We start from the raw sequence: 18,789 nt of genomic DNA on the forward strand, positions 1-18,789 counted from the left end.
GTATTTTCCCACATGCTACAGATAGCAGTGTTGGCCACCAACAGCAGGAAGGTCTTTAAATCTCTGCCATGCTCCTAGTCAAGCACTGGCAGTCTGTGGCTACCTTGCACATTTCCTGTTAATTGCTCCAGACTTGTCAGTCAGAGGAAAATTGGCTTCCAGTTTTGGTGACTGCCACCTTGGGGTCCTGCTGAATGGATGTTGCTTGCATTTTCTGCCCATGGAGCGGGTCCTGTAATGTGTCTTGCTTCAATATTTGGTCAAAATTGGGACTTTTAGCTCTCAATGTCAGGAATCTCCTCACTGCCTATCTCATGTGATTCTCCCACCTCCCATCTTCCTTGTCGATGCCCATTGTTTGGTACCTGGGAGGATTCTGTCCTTGGTGCAGTGATATGTACATCAGAAAGAAAGTTTGAGGATATTAACTCAATGAAATGAAGGAATTGTGAATTGGATCCAAGTCAGGATGGTGTGTAACTTGGAAGGGAACTTGCAGGTGGCTGTTTTCCTATGCATAGAGTCATAGAGTCATAGAGATGTACAGCACGGAAACAGACCCTTCAGTCCAACTTGTCCATGCCGACCAAATATCCGAAATTAATCCAGTCCCAACTGCCAGCACCCAGCCCATATCCCTCCAAACTCTTCCTATTCATATACCCATCCAGATGCCTTTTAAATGTTGCAATTGTACCAGCCTCCACCACTTCCTCTGGCAGCTCATTCCATACACACACCACCCTCTGCATGAAAACGTTGCCCCTTAAGTCTCTTTTATATCTTTCCCCTCTCACCTTAAACCTATGCCCTCTAGTTCTGGACTCCCCTACCCCAAGGAAAATACCTTGTCTATTTATCCCATCCATGCCCCTCATATTTTGTAATACTCTATAAGGTCATCCCTCAGCCTCTGAAACTCCAGGGAAAACAGCCCCAGCCTATTCAACCCCTCCCTATAGTTCAAATCCTCCAACCCTGGCAACATCCTTGTAAAACTTTTCTGAACCCTTTCAAGTTTCACAGCATCTTTCTGATAGGAAGGAGACCAGAATTGCTATAAATATTCCAACAGTGGTCTAACCAACGTCCTGTACACCTGTAACATGTCCTCCCAACTCCTGTTCTCAATACTCTGACCGATAAAGGAAAGCATACCAAACGCCTTCTTCACTATTCTATTTACCTGCGACTCCACTTTCAAGGAGCTATGAACCTGCACTCCAAGTCTCTTTGTTCAGCAACACTCCCTAGGATCTTACCATTAAGTGTATATGTCCTGCTACGATTTGCTTTCCCAAAATGCAGTACCTCACATTTATCTGAATTAAATTCCATCTACCACTTCTCAGCCCATTGGCCTATCTGATCAAGATCCTGTTGTAATCTGAAGTAACCTTCTTCACTGTTCACTACGCCTCCAATTTTGGTGTCATCTGCAAACTTACTAACTGTACCTCTTATGCTCACATCCAAATCATTTATATAAATGACGAAAAGTAGTGGACCCAGCACTGATCCTTGTGGCACTCCACTGGTCACAGGCCTCCAATCTGAAAAACAACCCTCCACCACCACCCTCTGTCTTCTACTTTGAACCAGTTCTGTATCCAAATGGCTAGTTCTCCATGTATTCCGTGAGACCTAACCTTGCTCACCAGTCTCCCATGGGGATCTGCTAAGTGATGCTCGATGGCACTATCGGTGACCGTTTCCATCAATTTGCTGATGTCTGAGAGTGGATTTATAGCATGGTAATTGGTTGGGTTGAATTTGTCCCACTTTAAGTGAATAGAACACTTCAGCGCAATGTGACATATTGCCAGGAAGATGGTAGTATTATACCTGTACCAGAACAGCTTGACATGTGGCATAGCTAGTTGTGGAGCACAAGTCTTTTGTCAGAGAATTGATGTTTCAGGCATAAACGTTTCATCAGGAGAGGCCTCAATCCTGATGAAGGGCTTATGCCCGAAACATCGATTCTCCTGCTCCTCGGATGCTGCTTTGACCTGCTGTGCTTTTCCAGCACCACACTCTCAACTCTGATCTCCAGCATCTGCAGTCCTTACTTTCTCCTACAAGTCTTTAGTACTGTCGCAAAATGTTGTCAGGGTCCATAGCCTTTATTTTTAGTTTGAAGTTTCTTGAAATGCTGAATTGCATTGGCTGAAGACCGGTTTTAATGATGCTAGGAATATCAGGAGGATCCCAAGGTTCAATCATCTGCCTGGCACTTCTGGCATGTCTGCAGTTGCGCAAGTGTAATAAGCAAGTCACAGGAGCTCATCCCATCATGGTTGAAAAGTGTGTCATCCTTACATTGACTTCAGTACATAATCACAGAGTATGCAGAGATTTCCAGCGATCATGTCAAAGATGTTACAATGGCAGATATGCTGTCATTCAGACACCAAAACACCAACCAGGCATTTGGGCTTTGGGTGGTTGAGGGTATTGTATTGCCTCAAATTTTATTTACTTTACTGAGTCTAAGATCCTATCAAATTATTGGTGATAAAAGATAGATCACTTGTGAGGCCTGGGAAGAAAAGGCTCTTGCCTTCCATAACAAAAGTTAGTTTATTGCATGATAGCAATTGAGATAAGTTATGATGTTTAGCTAAGCACAATTATTTAAAACTATCAGGAGCCAGAGATGCTAGACTGCCAGTTTCTCCACCCAGAGACTATGATATAATTAGACTGGGTGAAACACAATATAACTTCAATGTCAATTCTTTCAGAGCCATTACCTTATGCAACATAACCAACAACTTTCAGCAATCCCATATCTAGTGTAACAAGCAGTTTTCTTTGCATTGTGGAGCTGGACACAAATGAATGTATTACTGGAACCTTCTCCTCCTGTACATTCACCCTTCGGCTTCTCTGCATTCAGTTTTCACTGCTGCTCACTGAGCTGTCATTGTCTAACTACCTAAGTCACATGAGTGCCAATCTCTCTTCTACTGCATGAGAGGAATAACACATGTTTTGGTGCATCTTCAGGAGGATTGTCCTCCTCACTCCTCCAAACTATCTTCTTCAAATGGTCCTTGCTGCTGAGAGGAATGTGGTTTGAAGAGAAAAGAGATGTGTTTGGGTGTCATTGAATAGCTGGATATTAAAAGTCTTGAAAATTTAGCTTGAAATTGTGAAGGTTGCTGAATATTCTGTTTCTCAAGACATTGCCAGTTTCATTAATATCCAACCCTTCTTGATGTTCTTGGGTGCTGGCCATAATGGTCTCCTCACTATCTTATACCTCTCATTTGAATTATTCACTTGCCTATCCTGCAGAAAGAGAGGTCATAAATTTGTGAATTGTGGTCAAAAAGTAAGTTGATACTTATTTATATACTGCATGTGTTGGGAGGTAGTGAAAAAGCAAAATGCAATGAATTTGGGAGTTGATTAAATTTCTTATGTGTTACCTAAAGTAGGAGTTTTAGGAAGAATAACTAGTTGTCCATGTATTAAGATGTAAAGAAAATTTTCTTGGTGCATGTTGCAAAGAGAGTACAGGAACACATTTGTATAAAATGAGAAATAAACATGCTGCCACTTTGATTCTGTCGTCTATCATAGTGATAAGGCACTCATTGAGAATGGTGTGGAGGGGGTGAAAGAAGTATTATGGCAGAGTGATAGAAATTCATCATTGCTGCACTTGATCGTTGAACCTCTTGCCACACTCAATTGCTCAGTGATGCTGTTGGCATTGACTGCGTCCAAATCGATATGCGTGGCCTGGTTTGGTCCTATGGTTTTCGGGGAACAATGTCTTCTCATCTTGCTGTAATCTTTTACTCAGGAACTCGAAGGTGGGATCAGAAAAATCAGAGGTGGTCCTCCAACACATTCCTGACGCCATCACTTTGAGCAATGCAGTGACATTCAAAGCTCCTTTAAGCAGAGCTTTCCTGATTGATATAGGCTTTAGGGGCTCAACTGAATTCTGCACTGCCCATATTAGATGAGACATGGAAGCCAAAATTAACTCACTTTGATGACATCATGGGAACTTTCTGTACAGCAGGACTCCATTTCGATTCACATTATAAGTTAAAATCAGTGCTATAATCTAAACTATGATCTAGTGAGAAGTATTTTGCACTCTTTTTCAAAGGTCATGTAAGGGTGTGATATTACCGGTAAGTTGAAATACGAGAACAAGTATTTTCTGTTTGATCCCTGAGCTAACTATATAGAATTAAATAGACTGTTGGGCACAGAAGCATGTAATTTAAGTCAACTGGTGCCAGTGTTTATGCTCCAAAACAAACTTTGTTCACCCTTGCTCAACCAGAAGATCCTTCAATTTATTTCTCCTTCATATATTTATCTGGCTTCCACTGAGCTGCACCAATGCCACTTGGCTCAACAACTCTTTATGGTGTTGGGGTCCATTTCTGACCATCCCCTGAGGAAAGAAGTTTCTTCTGAGTTGTTTATTTGATTTATTCAGGACTATCTTCTTTTTGTTGCCAGAGTGTTGGACTCCCAACAATTCCCCTGAAGTCTCCCTCAGACTTCCCTTTCCAAGAGGAAGGAGCCCCAGTCTGTTAGTTTTTCCTTACAGTCATAACCTCAATTTGGATATAATGTTTTGTAAACTTAATTGCACCTTCTCCTGTACCTCCCTATCCTTTGCACAGTACTCTAAGTAGACAACATAGTACTTTAAATATAGTACAATTACATAGATATTACTCAGATAAAGGTACATATAAAGTTATAAATGAGCTAGAAAATATGAGGGATCACCCACAGGAATGTTCTGAAATATCAATTTGGAGAAAGCTATCTGGAGTAAAAATCAAAAAATATTACAATATTCTCAAAAGCAATGGGTGATGCTTCACATAATCTATATGCTTACCACTGACAGAGAAAACACAAAATAGACAAAGCAGCATATAGTCATTATTTATCATTGGTAATAAGATATAATTACTATTTTAATCAGACAGTAGAATTGTTCTATAATTCTAGACTGAAAACACTATAGTGTTTTGCTTCTGTATTGTTAGAATCTCTTAAACATTAGATTCTGTAAAATATTGCACAACAGAAAACATCTTGAAATGAAAAGATGCCATTATTTGACTTACCAGATCAATCAGTTCTTGAATTCATTTTATATATTCTTAGTATTCCACTCTTACGATTGAAAATCTGTGCTTTGCTGTACGAAATCCCTGTTTTATGACCGAGCATACAGGGTATCACATGAAAGTGTGCTATTAATGTTTGTTGGCTCATGGTTGAGAACACTCTAGCTGATCTAACTGATGTGTAAAGAATCTGACCCTGAAGCTCCAGAGCTATGGCATGTCAGCTTTCTACGTGAATTTGATGCTGACAGATTAAAAAAAGCAGAGAGTCAGCTGACATGTGTACGTGTATCACTGACATAGGTAACCACAAAACAAACTGTATTTCACATTCTGAAAATCTATTTTTCTGTTTTAAGGAAAACAAAACTGGTTATGTTTTAATTTAAGCACTTTGGCTTATATCTTATTTAGTTTTATTAATTGAAATACAATTTGTCCTGTCATTTCAAATGCCCTTGAGTGAGCCATTCTCTTGGCTTTTTGGCAGATTCTGTCTAACTAGAATGTAGGCAGCATTGAGTTTCAGTGATACTAAATGTTGAATTCTCCCAGCCCAATAATGATGGTTTCAGGGTGAGAGAACTAGGAAAATCACAAAAAGGCACACTACACCACGATCCCAATGTTATTCCACCCTCCTCTGGCTTTCCCCAATGTGATTTGAAGGTGCTATATAAAAGGTGGAATCAAAAGGTAAGTGGTCAGTGAAATAGAAAGGCTTATTTTTGTGTAAACTCAATGATTTCATTGGAAACAGCAAACTTGTGCAACTTATCTCAAGTGCTTCAGATACTTCTGAAGGTTATGTTATATATTGTTGTAGTGTCTATTACAAGCTTAGAACTAATTAGCCAAAAATCAGTTGCATGTGTCAGTGTTCCAGTGGGGTTACATTCATGGCTGCTTTGGAAAATAAGGTTCTTTGTAATGCAACATCAGCCAATGCCAGAGTTCTGTCAATGAGCTTGGCAAGTGAGAATTAAACAGAGCTTTCATCTTTATTTCATTATTTCAAACAGTTGGGAATCAGCAGTAAAACCAAACGACATTGCACGTTTGCAAAAGTGAGCAAACTTAAATATTTAAATTGTTTAAAAAAATTTAAATTAACCTGTATTAGTGCCAGAAGAAAACCCGAGTAACTTGTGTAGAAATGAAAAACTGAATTCAAGCAGGTAATGAATTGAAATGTTCACGATGTCAAAGAGCTAATTGAGAAATTTCAACAAAAGTGCTGACTGACATTCCGTAGTTTCTTGGAAAGCACAGAAATAAAGGGAGGTTCAGTTGTACTGTTTTGTGGGTAAGTGATGAAGGATTAAATTATTTACCAGCTCAGTGTTTATTGAAGACAACAGCAAAAATTTACAAAAAATGCTTTGAAAAATTCAACACTCATCTCCGAGCAATATCAAACATCAAGTCTACTGGAGTGAATTTTAAGGTCTCAGACAGGAGATAGGCGAACCTATTGACAACTTTCATTGAATCACAGAAACCCCACAGTAAGGAAGGAGGCCATTCAGCCCATTGAGTCCACACCGACATTCCATACAGCATCCCACCCAGACCCACCCTTTCCCTGTAACCCTGCATTTTCCATGGCTAATGCCCTCAGTTTACCCATCCCTGGATACTATGGGCAATTTAAAATGGCCATTCCACCAAATCCGCCACATCTTTGAAGTGTGGGAGAAAACCCATGTAGAACCAGGGAGAACGTGCAAACTCCACATTGATAGTTGCCCGAGGGTGGAATTGAACATGGCTCCCTGGTGCTGAGAGGCAATAGTGCTAACAATTGAGCCACTGTGCTGCCCCTAACAACTTTGTAACAAGACTGAAAAATGCAGGCAGAAAATGTAAGTCTAAGGACATGGATGAAAGGTTGAAAGATGAATTAATTTGGGGTTGTCAGTACAGAAAGTGTTACTCAGAAAGAACAAGTTTACGTTATCGCAAGCTGTAATCACTGCCAGAAAAGTCAAAACAGACAAAAGTACTGACTACTCAAAGGATCAGCTTCTAGTTAAGTCAAAAGTGAGGCAACAAGGTCGATGTAATGAGAAAGCAACGAAAATATATACACCAAACAGAGAAAAAAATGGCAAGAGCTGTGGATGACCACATAAGTTCATAGAAAGAATAAAATATGCCACATTTGGAACAATTGGCAGAGCTTGTAAAAAGGCAATCACAGGGAAAAGTTGTGCAGAACAAAGGAAAAATATGTTGCTCAAGTCACCACAGCCATAGCAACAGAGCAAAAAGGTAGCAAAGAAGCCTAGAATGCCGCATTCCCTGGAAAAAAACCAGTGCTTGAGTTTGTGTGAGTTTGAGAAAGAGCAATTACAGAAGAGCCACATTGAGGAGTCAGATTCCCTGTCTGGAATGGTCCTGTAGTTGCCATAGGATGTAATTAAGTAATTTCCCACCCTCAGTATCTGTGGTTCTGTTGATAGAATGTTTGCCTCTCAGTTCAAAGGTCACAAAAGGTAAGTCTTTGGTCTTTGAGACTCAGAAGAGCAAAATGAATATGTAGTGCTCACTAAAGACAACTGACACATGAAATCAACCCCTGTGGAGATTTTTCTCCCCTCACTTAACCTTACAAGAAAAACTTTTACATTATTTATCATTAACTTCTCAGAACTCAAGTGAATTCCAAAATGTTTCTCTCTGCTCTCATGTGACTGATAAGAAGCATTTAGAAAGGCACTGAGGAAATGGAAAAAGCAGTCAAAGGCTTCAGAAGTACATTAAATATAGAGTTCCAAAAATATAATAAGTAGATATCAGAAATATAAAAACTCCAAAGAGGAAGGATAGAAGAAATGTTTCAACAAAGATAGAGCCAAACAGTATTGCATTCTTCATGACTGTTGCATTCAAACATTACAAACATTACAAAATACAGGACAGATGCAGACATTCAGCCCAACATTTCTGATGAAGGGCTTTTGCCCAAAACACCGATTTTCCTGCTCCTCGGATGTTGCCTGACCTGCTGTGCTTTTCCAGCACCACTCTAATCTAGACTCTGGTTTCCAGCATCTGCAGTCCTCACTTTTGCCTATTCAGCCCAACATGTCCATACATCATTTATGGTCCACAAGAGCCTTTTGTTCATCTAACCCATCAACTTATGCTCCTTTTCCTTTCTCCCTCATATGTCGATTAAATTTGACCTTAAATACATCAATACTATTCACTGCAATTACTCCCTGAGGAAGAGTAAGTTCCGTATTAGATGTAAATATTGGTTTTGTTTTGCATGAAAGTGGAAACACCTTCTCTCCATTGAACCCTTATGTAATGTTAAATATGGCAGCAATGAACTTTGGAGGAAAAAAGTCAAAACAATGGCCCCTTTTAAAAGGGAGAAAGACAGACAAAGGTAGTGAGCACATGGTCTGTAAGTGAGAGAGAGAAGAAACTTACACTGCTAACTGACACAGCAGTGAATCTGAGCAGTTACTGTCTTTGCTGTTTGAATTCATGTACCAACGGACATTGGAGTGTGTCTAGGAAAACTTAACAAACAGCAAAATTCACAACTGATCTTGAAGGAACCTGTTTGGGAGAGGTCACAGCACCAAAACAGATACATGAATAGTTTTAAGTATAGCCTTGTTGTAAATCTACTACAGTGAGTAGAGTGGGTTATTTCTTGATTATGTTTTTATTGGGATTTGCTTTTGGATTAAATTTTAAAAATATAAGCCAAAAGTATTAAGTTAGCCTAGAGCAGTGTTTTGTAGAGCAATAAGACAGTGCTATTTTCTGGGTCTGTGGATTGGAAGGAGCAAAATGGCCTTTAGGAGAGTGATATGCTCTTCTTGCTAGATGTGGGAGTTTCGAGAGAGTTTACGTATTACTGAGGGTTATATCTGCAATAAATGTTAGTTCCAAATCCTGTCAAATCAAATCGATCCGTTGGACAACAGTTCGAGGCAATGAGGAATTTACAAGAGCTGGGAAGTGTGATGGATGGCAGTTATAGGAAGGGCGAAAAGTCACAGACACAGTCAGGTAGATGGGTTAACTCCAAGAAAAGTAGGAGAAGTAGGCAGGTAGTACAGGAGTCTTCTGTGACTATCCCCATTTCAAACAAATATGCTGTTTTGGAAAATGTAGGGGGTGATGGACTTTTAGGAGTATGTAGCATGAACAGCCAGGTTTCTGATATCTAGACAGGCTCTAATGTAGAGAGGAGTATGTCGAGTTCCAAGCATCAATTTGTGTTAGGGGACCTCTCTGGTCTGTGGCCGGCAGGAAAAATCAAAATGGTGTGTTGTTTCCCAGCTACCAGGATCAAGGATATCTTGGAGAGAGTGCAGAACGTTCTCAAGGGGGGAAGAGGGCCCAGCAGGAGGTCATTGTACACATTGGAAACAATATCATAAGGAAGGGAAAAGGGTGAGATTCTGAAGGGAAATTACAGAGAGTTAGGCAGGATGGTAGTAATATCTGGATTACTCCTGGTGATACCAGCTAGTGAGGGTAGGAATAGGAGGATAGAGGAGATGAATGTGTGGCTGAGAAGCTGGTGCAGGTGAGAAGGGTTCACATTTTTGGATCATTGGAATCTCTTCTGGGGTAGAAGTAACCTGTACAAGAAGGAGAATTGCATCTGAATTGGAAGGGGACTAATACACTGGCAGGAAGATTTGCTACAGCTGCTTGGGAGGATTTAAACTGGTAAGAAGGTGGGGAAACAGACCTAGGGAGATAGTGAGGAAAGAGATCAATCTGAGACTGGTACAGTTGAGAAAAGAAGCAAGTCAAACAGTCAAGGCAGGCAGGGGCAAAGCAAAGAACAAGGTAGGGCTGCAAATTAAACTGCATTTCTTTCAATGCAAGAGGCTTAACAGGGAAGGCAGATGAACTCAGGACATGGTTAGGAACATGGGATTGGGATATCATAGCAATTACAGAAACATGACTCAGGGACGGACAGGACTGGCAGCTTATTGTTCCAGGATAGAGAGAGAGAAGGGGGAGTGGCATTTTTGATAATGGGTTGCATTACAGCTGTACTTAGGGAGGATATTCCCAGAAATACATCCAGGGAGTTTTTTGGTTGGAACTGAGAAATAGGAAAGGGATGATCACCTGATTAGGATTGTGTTATAGACCCCCTAATTGTCAGCAGGAAATTGAGAAACAAATTTGGAAGGAAATCTCAGTTATCTGTAAGAATAATAGGGTAGTTATTGTAGATTTTAACTTTTCAAACATAGACCGGGACTGCCATAGTGTTATGGGTTAAGATTGAGAGGAATTTGAGTGTACAAGAAAATTTTGAGTCAGTATGTGGATGTACCTACTAGAGAAGGTGCAAAGTTTGACCTACTCTTGGAAAATAAGGCAGGGCAGGTGACTGAGGTGTCAGTGGGGGAACTACTTAGGAGCCAGCGACCATAATTCGATTTATTTTAAAATAGTGATGGAAAAGGATAGATTCGATCTAACAGTTGAAGTTCTAAATTGAAGGAAGGCTAATTTTGATGGTATTAGGCAAGAACTTTCAAAAGCTGACTGGGGGCAGATGTTTACAAGTAAAGGGATGGCTGGAAAATGGGAAGTCTTTAGAAATGAGATAACAAGAATCCAGAGACAGTATCTTCCTGTTAGGGTGAAATGAAAGGCAGATAGGTAGAGAGAATGCTGGATGACTAAAGAAATTGAGAGTTTGGTTAAGAAGAAGAAGGAAACATATGTCAGGTATAGACAAGATACATCAAATGAATCCTTAGAAGCGTATAAAGGGAGTAGGAGTATACTTAAGAGGGATATCAGGAGGGCAAAAAGGGGACATCAGATAACTTTGGCAAATAGTGTTAAGGAGAATCCACAGGGTTTTTACAAATATATCAAGGCCAAAAGGGTAACTAGGGAGAGAATAGGGTCCCGCAAATTCAGCAAGGCAGCGTTTGTGCAGAGCCAAAAGAGATGGGGAAATACTGAGTATTTTGCCTCAGTGTTCACTGTGGAGAAGAACATGGAAACTATAGAATGTGGGGAAATAGATGGTGACATTTTGAAAAATGTCCATATTACAGAGGTGGTGGTGCTGGATGCCTTGAAACTTATAAATGTGGATAAATCCCAAGGACCTGATCAGGTGTACCCTAGAATTCTGTGTGGGAAGCTCGGGAAGTGATTGCTGGGCCCCTTGCTGAGATATTTGTATCATCGAAGGTCACAGGTGAATTGCCGGAAGACTGGAGGTTGGCTAATGTGGAGCCATTATTTAAGAAAGGTGGTAAGGACAAGCCAGGGAACTATGAACTGGTGAGCCTGATGTCAGTGGTGAGCAGATTATTGGAGGGAATCCTGAGGGACGGGGTTTACACGTATTTGGAAAGGCAAAGACTGATTAGGGATAGTCAACATGACTTAGTGCGTGGGAAATCATGTCTCTCAAACTTGATTGAGTTTTTTTTGTCAAAAGCAGAGCGGTGGACATGATTCATATAGACTTCAGTAAGGTATTTGAGGTTCCCTATGGGAGACTGGTGAGCAAAGTTAGATCTCACGGAATATCGCGAGAACTAGCCATTTGGATACAGAACTGGCTCAAAGGTAGAAGACAGAGGGTGATGGTAGAGGATTGTTTTTCAGAGTAGAGGCCTGTGACCAGTGGAGTGCACAAGGATCAGTGCTGGGTCCACTACTTTTCATCATTTATATAAATGATTTGCATATGAACATAGGAGGTATAGTAGTAAGTTTGCAGATGACACCAAAATTGGAGGTGTAGCGGACAGCGAAGAAGGTTACCTTAGATTACAACAGGATTTTGATCAGATAGGCCAATGGGCTGAAGAGCGGCAGATGGGATTTAATTTAGATAAATGTGAGATGCTGCATTTTGGGAAAGCAAGTCTTAGCAGGACTTGTACACTTAATGGTAAGGTCCTAGGGCGTGTTGCTGAACACAGACCTTGGAGTGCAGGTCCCTGCTAAACATGTAATTGTACAGACCTGTATATATGAATGATTTCTCTATCTCTGTATACCAAGAAATGGAATGTTTACGGATGTATGGCATGACCAATTGTACAGATCATCAAAATATTTTATGAATAAAGTATATTTTTGAAATAAAAAAAAGACCTTGGAGTGCAGGTTCATAGCTCCTTGAAAGTGGAGTTGCAGGTAGATAGGAGAGTGAAGCATTTGGTATGCTTTCCTTTATTGGTCCGAGTATTGAGTACAGGAGTTGAGAGGTCATGTTGTGGCTGTACAGGTCGTTGGTAAGGCCATTTTTGGAATATTGCATGCAACTCTGGTCTCATTCCTATCAGAAGGATGATGTGAAATTTGAAAGGGTTCAGAAAAGATTTAAGAATGTTGCCAGGGCTGGAGGATTTGAGCTATTGGGAGAGGCAGAACAGGCTGGGGCTGTTTTCCCTGGAGTTCCGGAGACTGAGTTTATAAAATCAAGGGGCATGGATAGGCTAAATAGGCAAGGTCTTTTCTCTGTAGTGGGGGAAGTCCAGAACTAGAGGGCATAGGTTTAGAGTGAGAAGGGAAAGATATAAAAGAGACCTAAGGGGCAACTTTTTCACATGGAGGATGGTGCATGTATGGAATGAGCTGCCAGAGGAAGTGGTGGAGGCTGGTACAATTGCAACATTTAAAAGGCACCTGGATGGGTATATGAACAGAAAGGGTTTAGAGGAATGTGGGCCAAGTGCTGGCAAATGAGACTAGATTAGGTTGGGATATCTGATCGGCATGGACAAGTTGGACCGAAGGGTCTGTTTCTGTGCTGTACATCTCTATGACTCTCTGACTCTATGAGGAGGCCTTTCCTCGAGAACAGAGTCAAAATCTGTTCAACTTTTCCTAATAGTTATCACCTCTCATTTGTGGTATCATTCAATGTTTTTTGCAACTTTTCTAAAACCTACATATCTGTTTCCTATGTTGGAAACTAAAATTGTATACAAGATTTTCAGCGAGTTCAGAACAAAGTTCACAGAAACATAGAATTTGTTAATATTGATTTTGCTTTGTGAAAAAATGTTAGTGTTATTGAGTGCCAATCTCCTTCCTTTTTACCATATTTCTGCACATCATTACTATCCAAAAGAGCATCCAATGCTCTGTTGAATATCTTAATTGAACCTGCCATCATCACATTTCTGGTTTATTTCTTACTCTAACAACTATACATTCTTGTTCTCATTTCTTTTACAAGCAGAAACAGCTTTCCCCTCTTCTCTGCCCAGGCAGCTCATGATTTTGTAAACTTCAAAGCAAATCTCCTCTCAGGCTTCTCTCCAGGAGGACAGTACCAGTTTTTTCAATCTATCGTCATAGCTGATGTTTCTTATACCTGGCACCATTTTAGTAAATCACATTCACATCTTTCCTATCACGTGTCAGTCATAACAGTAGTCCAGACAACACTCCAGTTGAGATCTGTACAGATTCAACATCACCTGCTTGCTCTTGTCCTCTATGTCCTTATTAATAAAACCAAGAACATAGTATGCTTTATTTATTGTGCTCACCACAGTCAATGACCTGTGCATATAATCACACAGTCCCTCTGCTGCGGCACCCTTTTAGAATTATACTCCGTGTTGTATATAGAATTTCAGTGTTCTGACCAAAGTGCATCACCTCAACCTTATTGACATTGAACTTATCCGTTGCCTATTCATCCGCTCCACCTTGTCAATGTTGTTCAGGAGTTCCACACTATTGTCCCCACAGTTTATAATTCTTCCAAGTTTAGAGTCAGCTGCAAACTTGGAAGCTGTTCCCAGCACACCAAGATCCAGGTCAGGATATTTCAGGAAAAGCAAGGGTCTCAATATTGACTCCTGGGGAACTCCACTACACACCTTCCTCCAGCCCGAAGAATAGGGACATAAGAGTACAAAAGCCAGAAAGACTTGATGAACCTTGAGAAAATATTGTTTCATGTCACCTGAAGTTTTGTGTCCATTTCTGGGCACTCCACTTTTTTTATATTCATTCATAGGTTGTGGATGTGTCTGTTTGAGTCAACATGTATTGCTCACCCCTAATTTCCCAAAGGGCAGTTGAGTGTCAGTCACATTGCTGTTGGTCTGAAGTCACATGTAGGTCAGATCAGGTAAGGATGGCAGTTACTTTGCCTGAACAACATTAGTGAACTAGATGTGTTTTTCCAACAATGGTTCCACGGTCATTCCATTAAAGGTGAAACTAACTGGAGAGCCTATGGGGGAGGAAGGTAGGGTGGGGGGGGATGGTTCAGATGCACCGACATATTCTAACTGCAATGGAGAAGACAGTACTGACATTACAAGGACAGTCAGCAGCCCATTGTTGGGGCTGTGATCAATGGGACGGCTGTGTGTTGTTGTCAAAGATTAGAGTATCCTCATACCTGATCCCCTTATTCCATACATCTTTTGGAGATAGAAGGCGCAAACATACATCTCTTACTTATCCCATTTTATTACATCATATCTTTGCGTCTTCCTGCTTTCAGATTCCTTGGAAATGTAACATTGGAGCAACAGCAGGAAGTCAATGATGATGACATACCAAACCTCGATTTCACATTCACAACCACTCACTCAGAGATTGCTACTGCAAGTAATTTATAGAATAACTTAGGGAATGATCAATACATGAATAAGGTGCCAGCTACACGTCCCCTGCAGCAATGGAAGGGGCTCTGATTAAGACTTGAATCGAGCAGGCAGAAGAGGAGTGTTTCAATATGGGTGAATATTTGATTCTCATATGGAATGTGATGTGGTACGGAATTTTTATTTTGTGGTGGCTCTTATTTTATCATTGTGGCCAAGCAGATGTAGAGATGGGGAGTTGATAGAAAAAAGGTAGGTCTGTTGAACAGGAATTTAGAGTTGTACGTACTGGTATAGCACTCAGATGAGTTCACAGACAACCAGTCATAAAGCAGCTTTATATATAGATTGCATGTCTTTCTTCATCTAGGTTGCCTTTTCCTTTCGTCTTCATCCTCCTTGTGTGCTTCATTCCCCTGATCCTTGGCTGCTCACTGAATAGATGGTGACAAGGACTTTCCTCTCATGAGAATGTGGTTGTGCAGCAGACATTTGCTAATCTTGACACACACACACTGCTGAGTATAGTAGGGCACCTCCAGAACACCCCAGGTATTGGAAGCAGTTATAAATCAGTAGTCTGATCTTTCAAATCTTGAATGGCAATACTGTATTCTGTGCACATATGCATGGATTGAGCAATCAACCATGTTGTTAATGAATATCCCTGTTTCCCACTAGCCACTCTGTGGTTTGCTGTAGTGCCTGAAATGCAGCTAGCATTGTGACTTCCACAGCGTTCAGGCATTGTGATTGCCAATGAGGAAGGCAAGTACTAATTTGCATGATTTTCTGCCTATGGTGATACACCAGTTGGTTGTTTAAGGAAGCAGAATCCTTTCAGTTCCAGCAGGGTTGTCACACCTCCCCCCTTACTTCCCTCCAAAGCCCCAAGGGATACTTCCATATCCGCCACAAATTCACCTGCACCTCCACACACATCATCTATTGCATCCGCTGCACCCGATGTGGCCTCCTCTATATTGGGGAGACAGGCCGCCTACTTGCGGAACGTTTCAGAGAACACTTCTGGGACGCCCGGACCAACCAACCCAACCACCCACAATTCAACTCCCCCTCCCACTCCACCAAGGACATGCAGGTCCTTGGACTCCTCCATCGCCAGACCATAGCAACACGACGGTTGGAGGAAGAGCGCCTCATCTTCCGCCTAGGAACCCTCCAACCACAAGGGATGAACTCAGATTTCTCCAGTTTCCTCATTTCCCCTCCCCCCCACCTTGTCTCAGTCAAATCCCTTGAACTCAGCACCGCCTTCCTAACCTGCAATCTTCTTCCTGACCTCTCCGCCCCCACCCCACTCTGGCCTATCACCCTCACCTTGACCTCCTTCCACCTATCGCGTTTCCAATGCCCCTCCCCCAAGTCCCTCCTCCCTACCTTTTATCTTAGCCTGCTGGACACACTTTCCTCATTCCTGAAGAAGGGCTTATGCCCGAAACGTCGATTCTCCTGTTCCTTGGATGCTGCCTGACCTGCTGCGCTTTTCCAGCAACACATTTTCAGCTCAATTCCAGTCTTAGGCAACTGTCTGTGTGGACTTTGCACATTCTCCCTGTGTCTGCATGGTTTCCTTCCACAATCCAAAGATGTGCAGGTTAGGTGGATTGGTCATGCTAAATTGCCCAAAGTGTCCAAGGGTGTGCAGGCTAGATGGATTAGCCATGGGAAATGCAGAGTCACAGGGATACTGTGTGTGGGTGAGTCTGGGTGGGATGCTTTTTGGAGGTGGGTGTGGACTCGATGGGCTGAATGGCTTGCTTTCACACAGTAGATTTCTATGACACCATTCATGTCAAACCACCATTGCACACTGATTGTCATCATAATCTGCCTCTTCTTTATACATCAGGTAGATGTTCACTTCATGAACACTCATTGCTCTATGGTGCCTAGCAGAATTCACTTTTCCAGTATGAAGGCATATTGCAGGTATCATTTTAGTGCTTTAATTTAGTACTTACATGTAGCACCCAAAAAGCTAAAAGTCCCATTTTTTTTGTTCACTATCTTTCTATATTTACATATAGATTTACAATATAAAAACATACACTTACTGTCTGCCACATTGAAATTTCTTTGTCAGATTTAAGGAACGCGCTTTGGTGTTGAACTTCAATTTATATCAGCTATTGACACAAATAAGGTATTTATAGCTCAGAAATAAATCTGAGTTCAGTAGGGTGAACATGTCAATCCACATCATAACTTGGAATGAAGACTGACATTCAGCTTTATCAAAATAATTCCAATCAAAAATGAGCAGTTAGTAACAGTTGTCAACAACAAACAACAGAAGTAGATCAAATTAGTCCCAGGGATGGTCCCAGAAGACTGGAGAATTGCTAATGCTGTCCCCTTGTTTAAGAAGGGTAGCAGACCTGTGAGCCTGACGTCAGTAATAGGGAAGCTGCTGGAGAAGATACCGAGGGATAGAATATATACCCATTTGGGAAGCACAGTTTTGTACAGGGAAGGTCATGTCTTACAAACATAATAGAATTCTTTGAAGAGGTGACAATGTTGATTGATGAGGGAAGGGATATAGATGTCATACACATGGACTTTGGTAAGGCATTTGATAAGGTTCCCCATCGTCGGCTGATGGAGAAAGTGAAGTCACATGGGATACAGGGTGTTCTAGCTAGATGGATAGAGAACTGGTTGGACAACAGGAGACAGAGAGTAGTCGTGGAAGGGACCTTCTCAAAATAGAGACCTGTGACCATTGGTGTTCCACAGGAATCCTTGCTGGGACCACTCTTGTTTGTGATACACATAAATGATTTGGAGAAAGATGTAGGTTGCCTCATTAGCAAGTTTGCAGATAACATTAAGATTGGTGGAGTAGCAGATAGTGAAGGAGACGGTCAGAGAATATAGCAGAACATAGATAGATTGGAGAGTTGGGCAGAGAAATGGCAGATGGAGTTTAATTTACACAAATATGAGGTGATGCATTTTGGATGATTCAATTCTAGAGCGATCTATACAGTAAATAGAAACGTCTTGGGGAAAATTGATGCACAGAGAGATCTGGGTGTTCAGGTCCATTGTTCCCTGAAGGTGGCAATGCAGGTCAGTAGAGTGGTCAAGAAGGCATACGGCATGCTTTCCTTCATGGGATGGGGTATTTAGTACAAGAATTGGCAGGACATGTTACAGTTGTATAAGACTTTGGTTTGGCCATCTTTTGAATACTGCGTACAGTTCTGGTTGCCATATTACCAAAAGGATGTGGATGCTTTGGAGAGGGTACAGAGGAGGTTCATCAGGATGTTGCCTGGTATGGAGGGTGCTAGCTATGAGGAGACATTGAGTAGATTAGGATTATTTTCATTGGAAAGACAGAAGTTGAGTGGGGGACCTGATTGAGGCCTACAAAATCATGAGATGTGTGGATAAGGTGGATTGTAAGAAACTTTTTCCCAGAGTGGATGACTCAATTACAAGGGGTCACGAGGTCAATGTGAGAAGGTGAAGGTTTAGGGGAGATATGCATAGAAAGTTCTTCACACAGAGGGTGGTGGGTGCCTGGAACACGTTGCCAGCAGAGATGGTAGGGGCAGGAATGATAGCGTCATTTAAGATGTATCTGGACAGATACATGAATGGCAGTGAGCAGAGGGATACAGAACCTTAGAAAACAGGTGGCAGGTTTAGTTAGAGGATCTGGATTGGCACAGGCTCCGAGAGCCAAAGGGCTTGTTCCTGTGCTGTAATTATCCTTGTTCTTTGCTTGTCCTAAATCAGTTGAAATATTCCTTAAAAATTCTTTTTTTAAGATTTGGATTTTCCAAACTTCTTAAACGTGCAACAAAATACAAGTTTGAAGAATTCCAAGAGGATAATTAAGCTGTAGAAATGCATTTTCTGAATATGAAGAAGACCTAAGAATATTTTCAGCAAGATCTTTGGCTAAGAGATCAGGCCTTGAGTTCATAGTCTTCTCAGAGAATCACTGAAGATATCAGACTAAAGTGGAGTTGTGACTAAAGCTTCCAAATGGTTTCATTATTAGTAGCAAGATAAGCCACTTACCA

At 41.3% G+C, this 18,789-nt stretch overlaps 1 long non-coding RNA gene across 1 annotated transcript; it reads right to left on the reverse strand.

Moving 5' to 3' along the window:
* Window positions 1–2,544: 2,544 nt before the first annotated feature.
* Window positions 2,545–5,289, reverse strand: LOC122561175. The gene is made up of 3 exons (XR_006314937.1): window positions 5,118–5,289; window positions 4,286–4,288; window positions 2,545–2,556 (listed from the first exon to the last, which is right to left on the reverse strand). It is a non-coding gene; the product is annotated as an uncharacterized LOC122561175 (long non-coding RNA).
* Between the last annotated feature and the right edge of the window lie 13,500 nt (window positions 5,290–18,789).

The sequence above is a fragment of the Chiloscyllium plagiosum genome, chromosome 22, assembly GCF_004010195.1.
Source record: "Chiloscyllium plagiosum isolate BGI_BamShark_2017 chromosome 22, ASM401019v2, whole genome shotgun sequence".
In the NCBI taxonomy this organism is placed as follows: Eukaryota; Metazoa; Chordata; class Chondrichthyes; order Orectolobiformes; family Hemiscylliidae; genus Chiloscyllium; species Chiloscyllium plagiosum.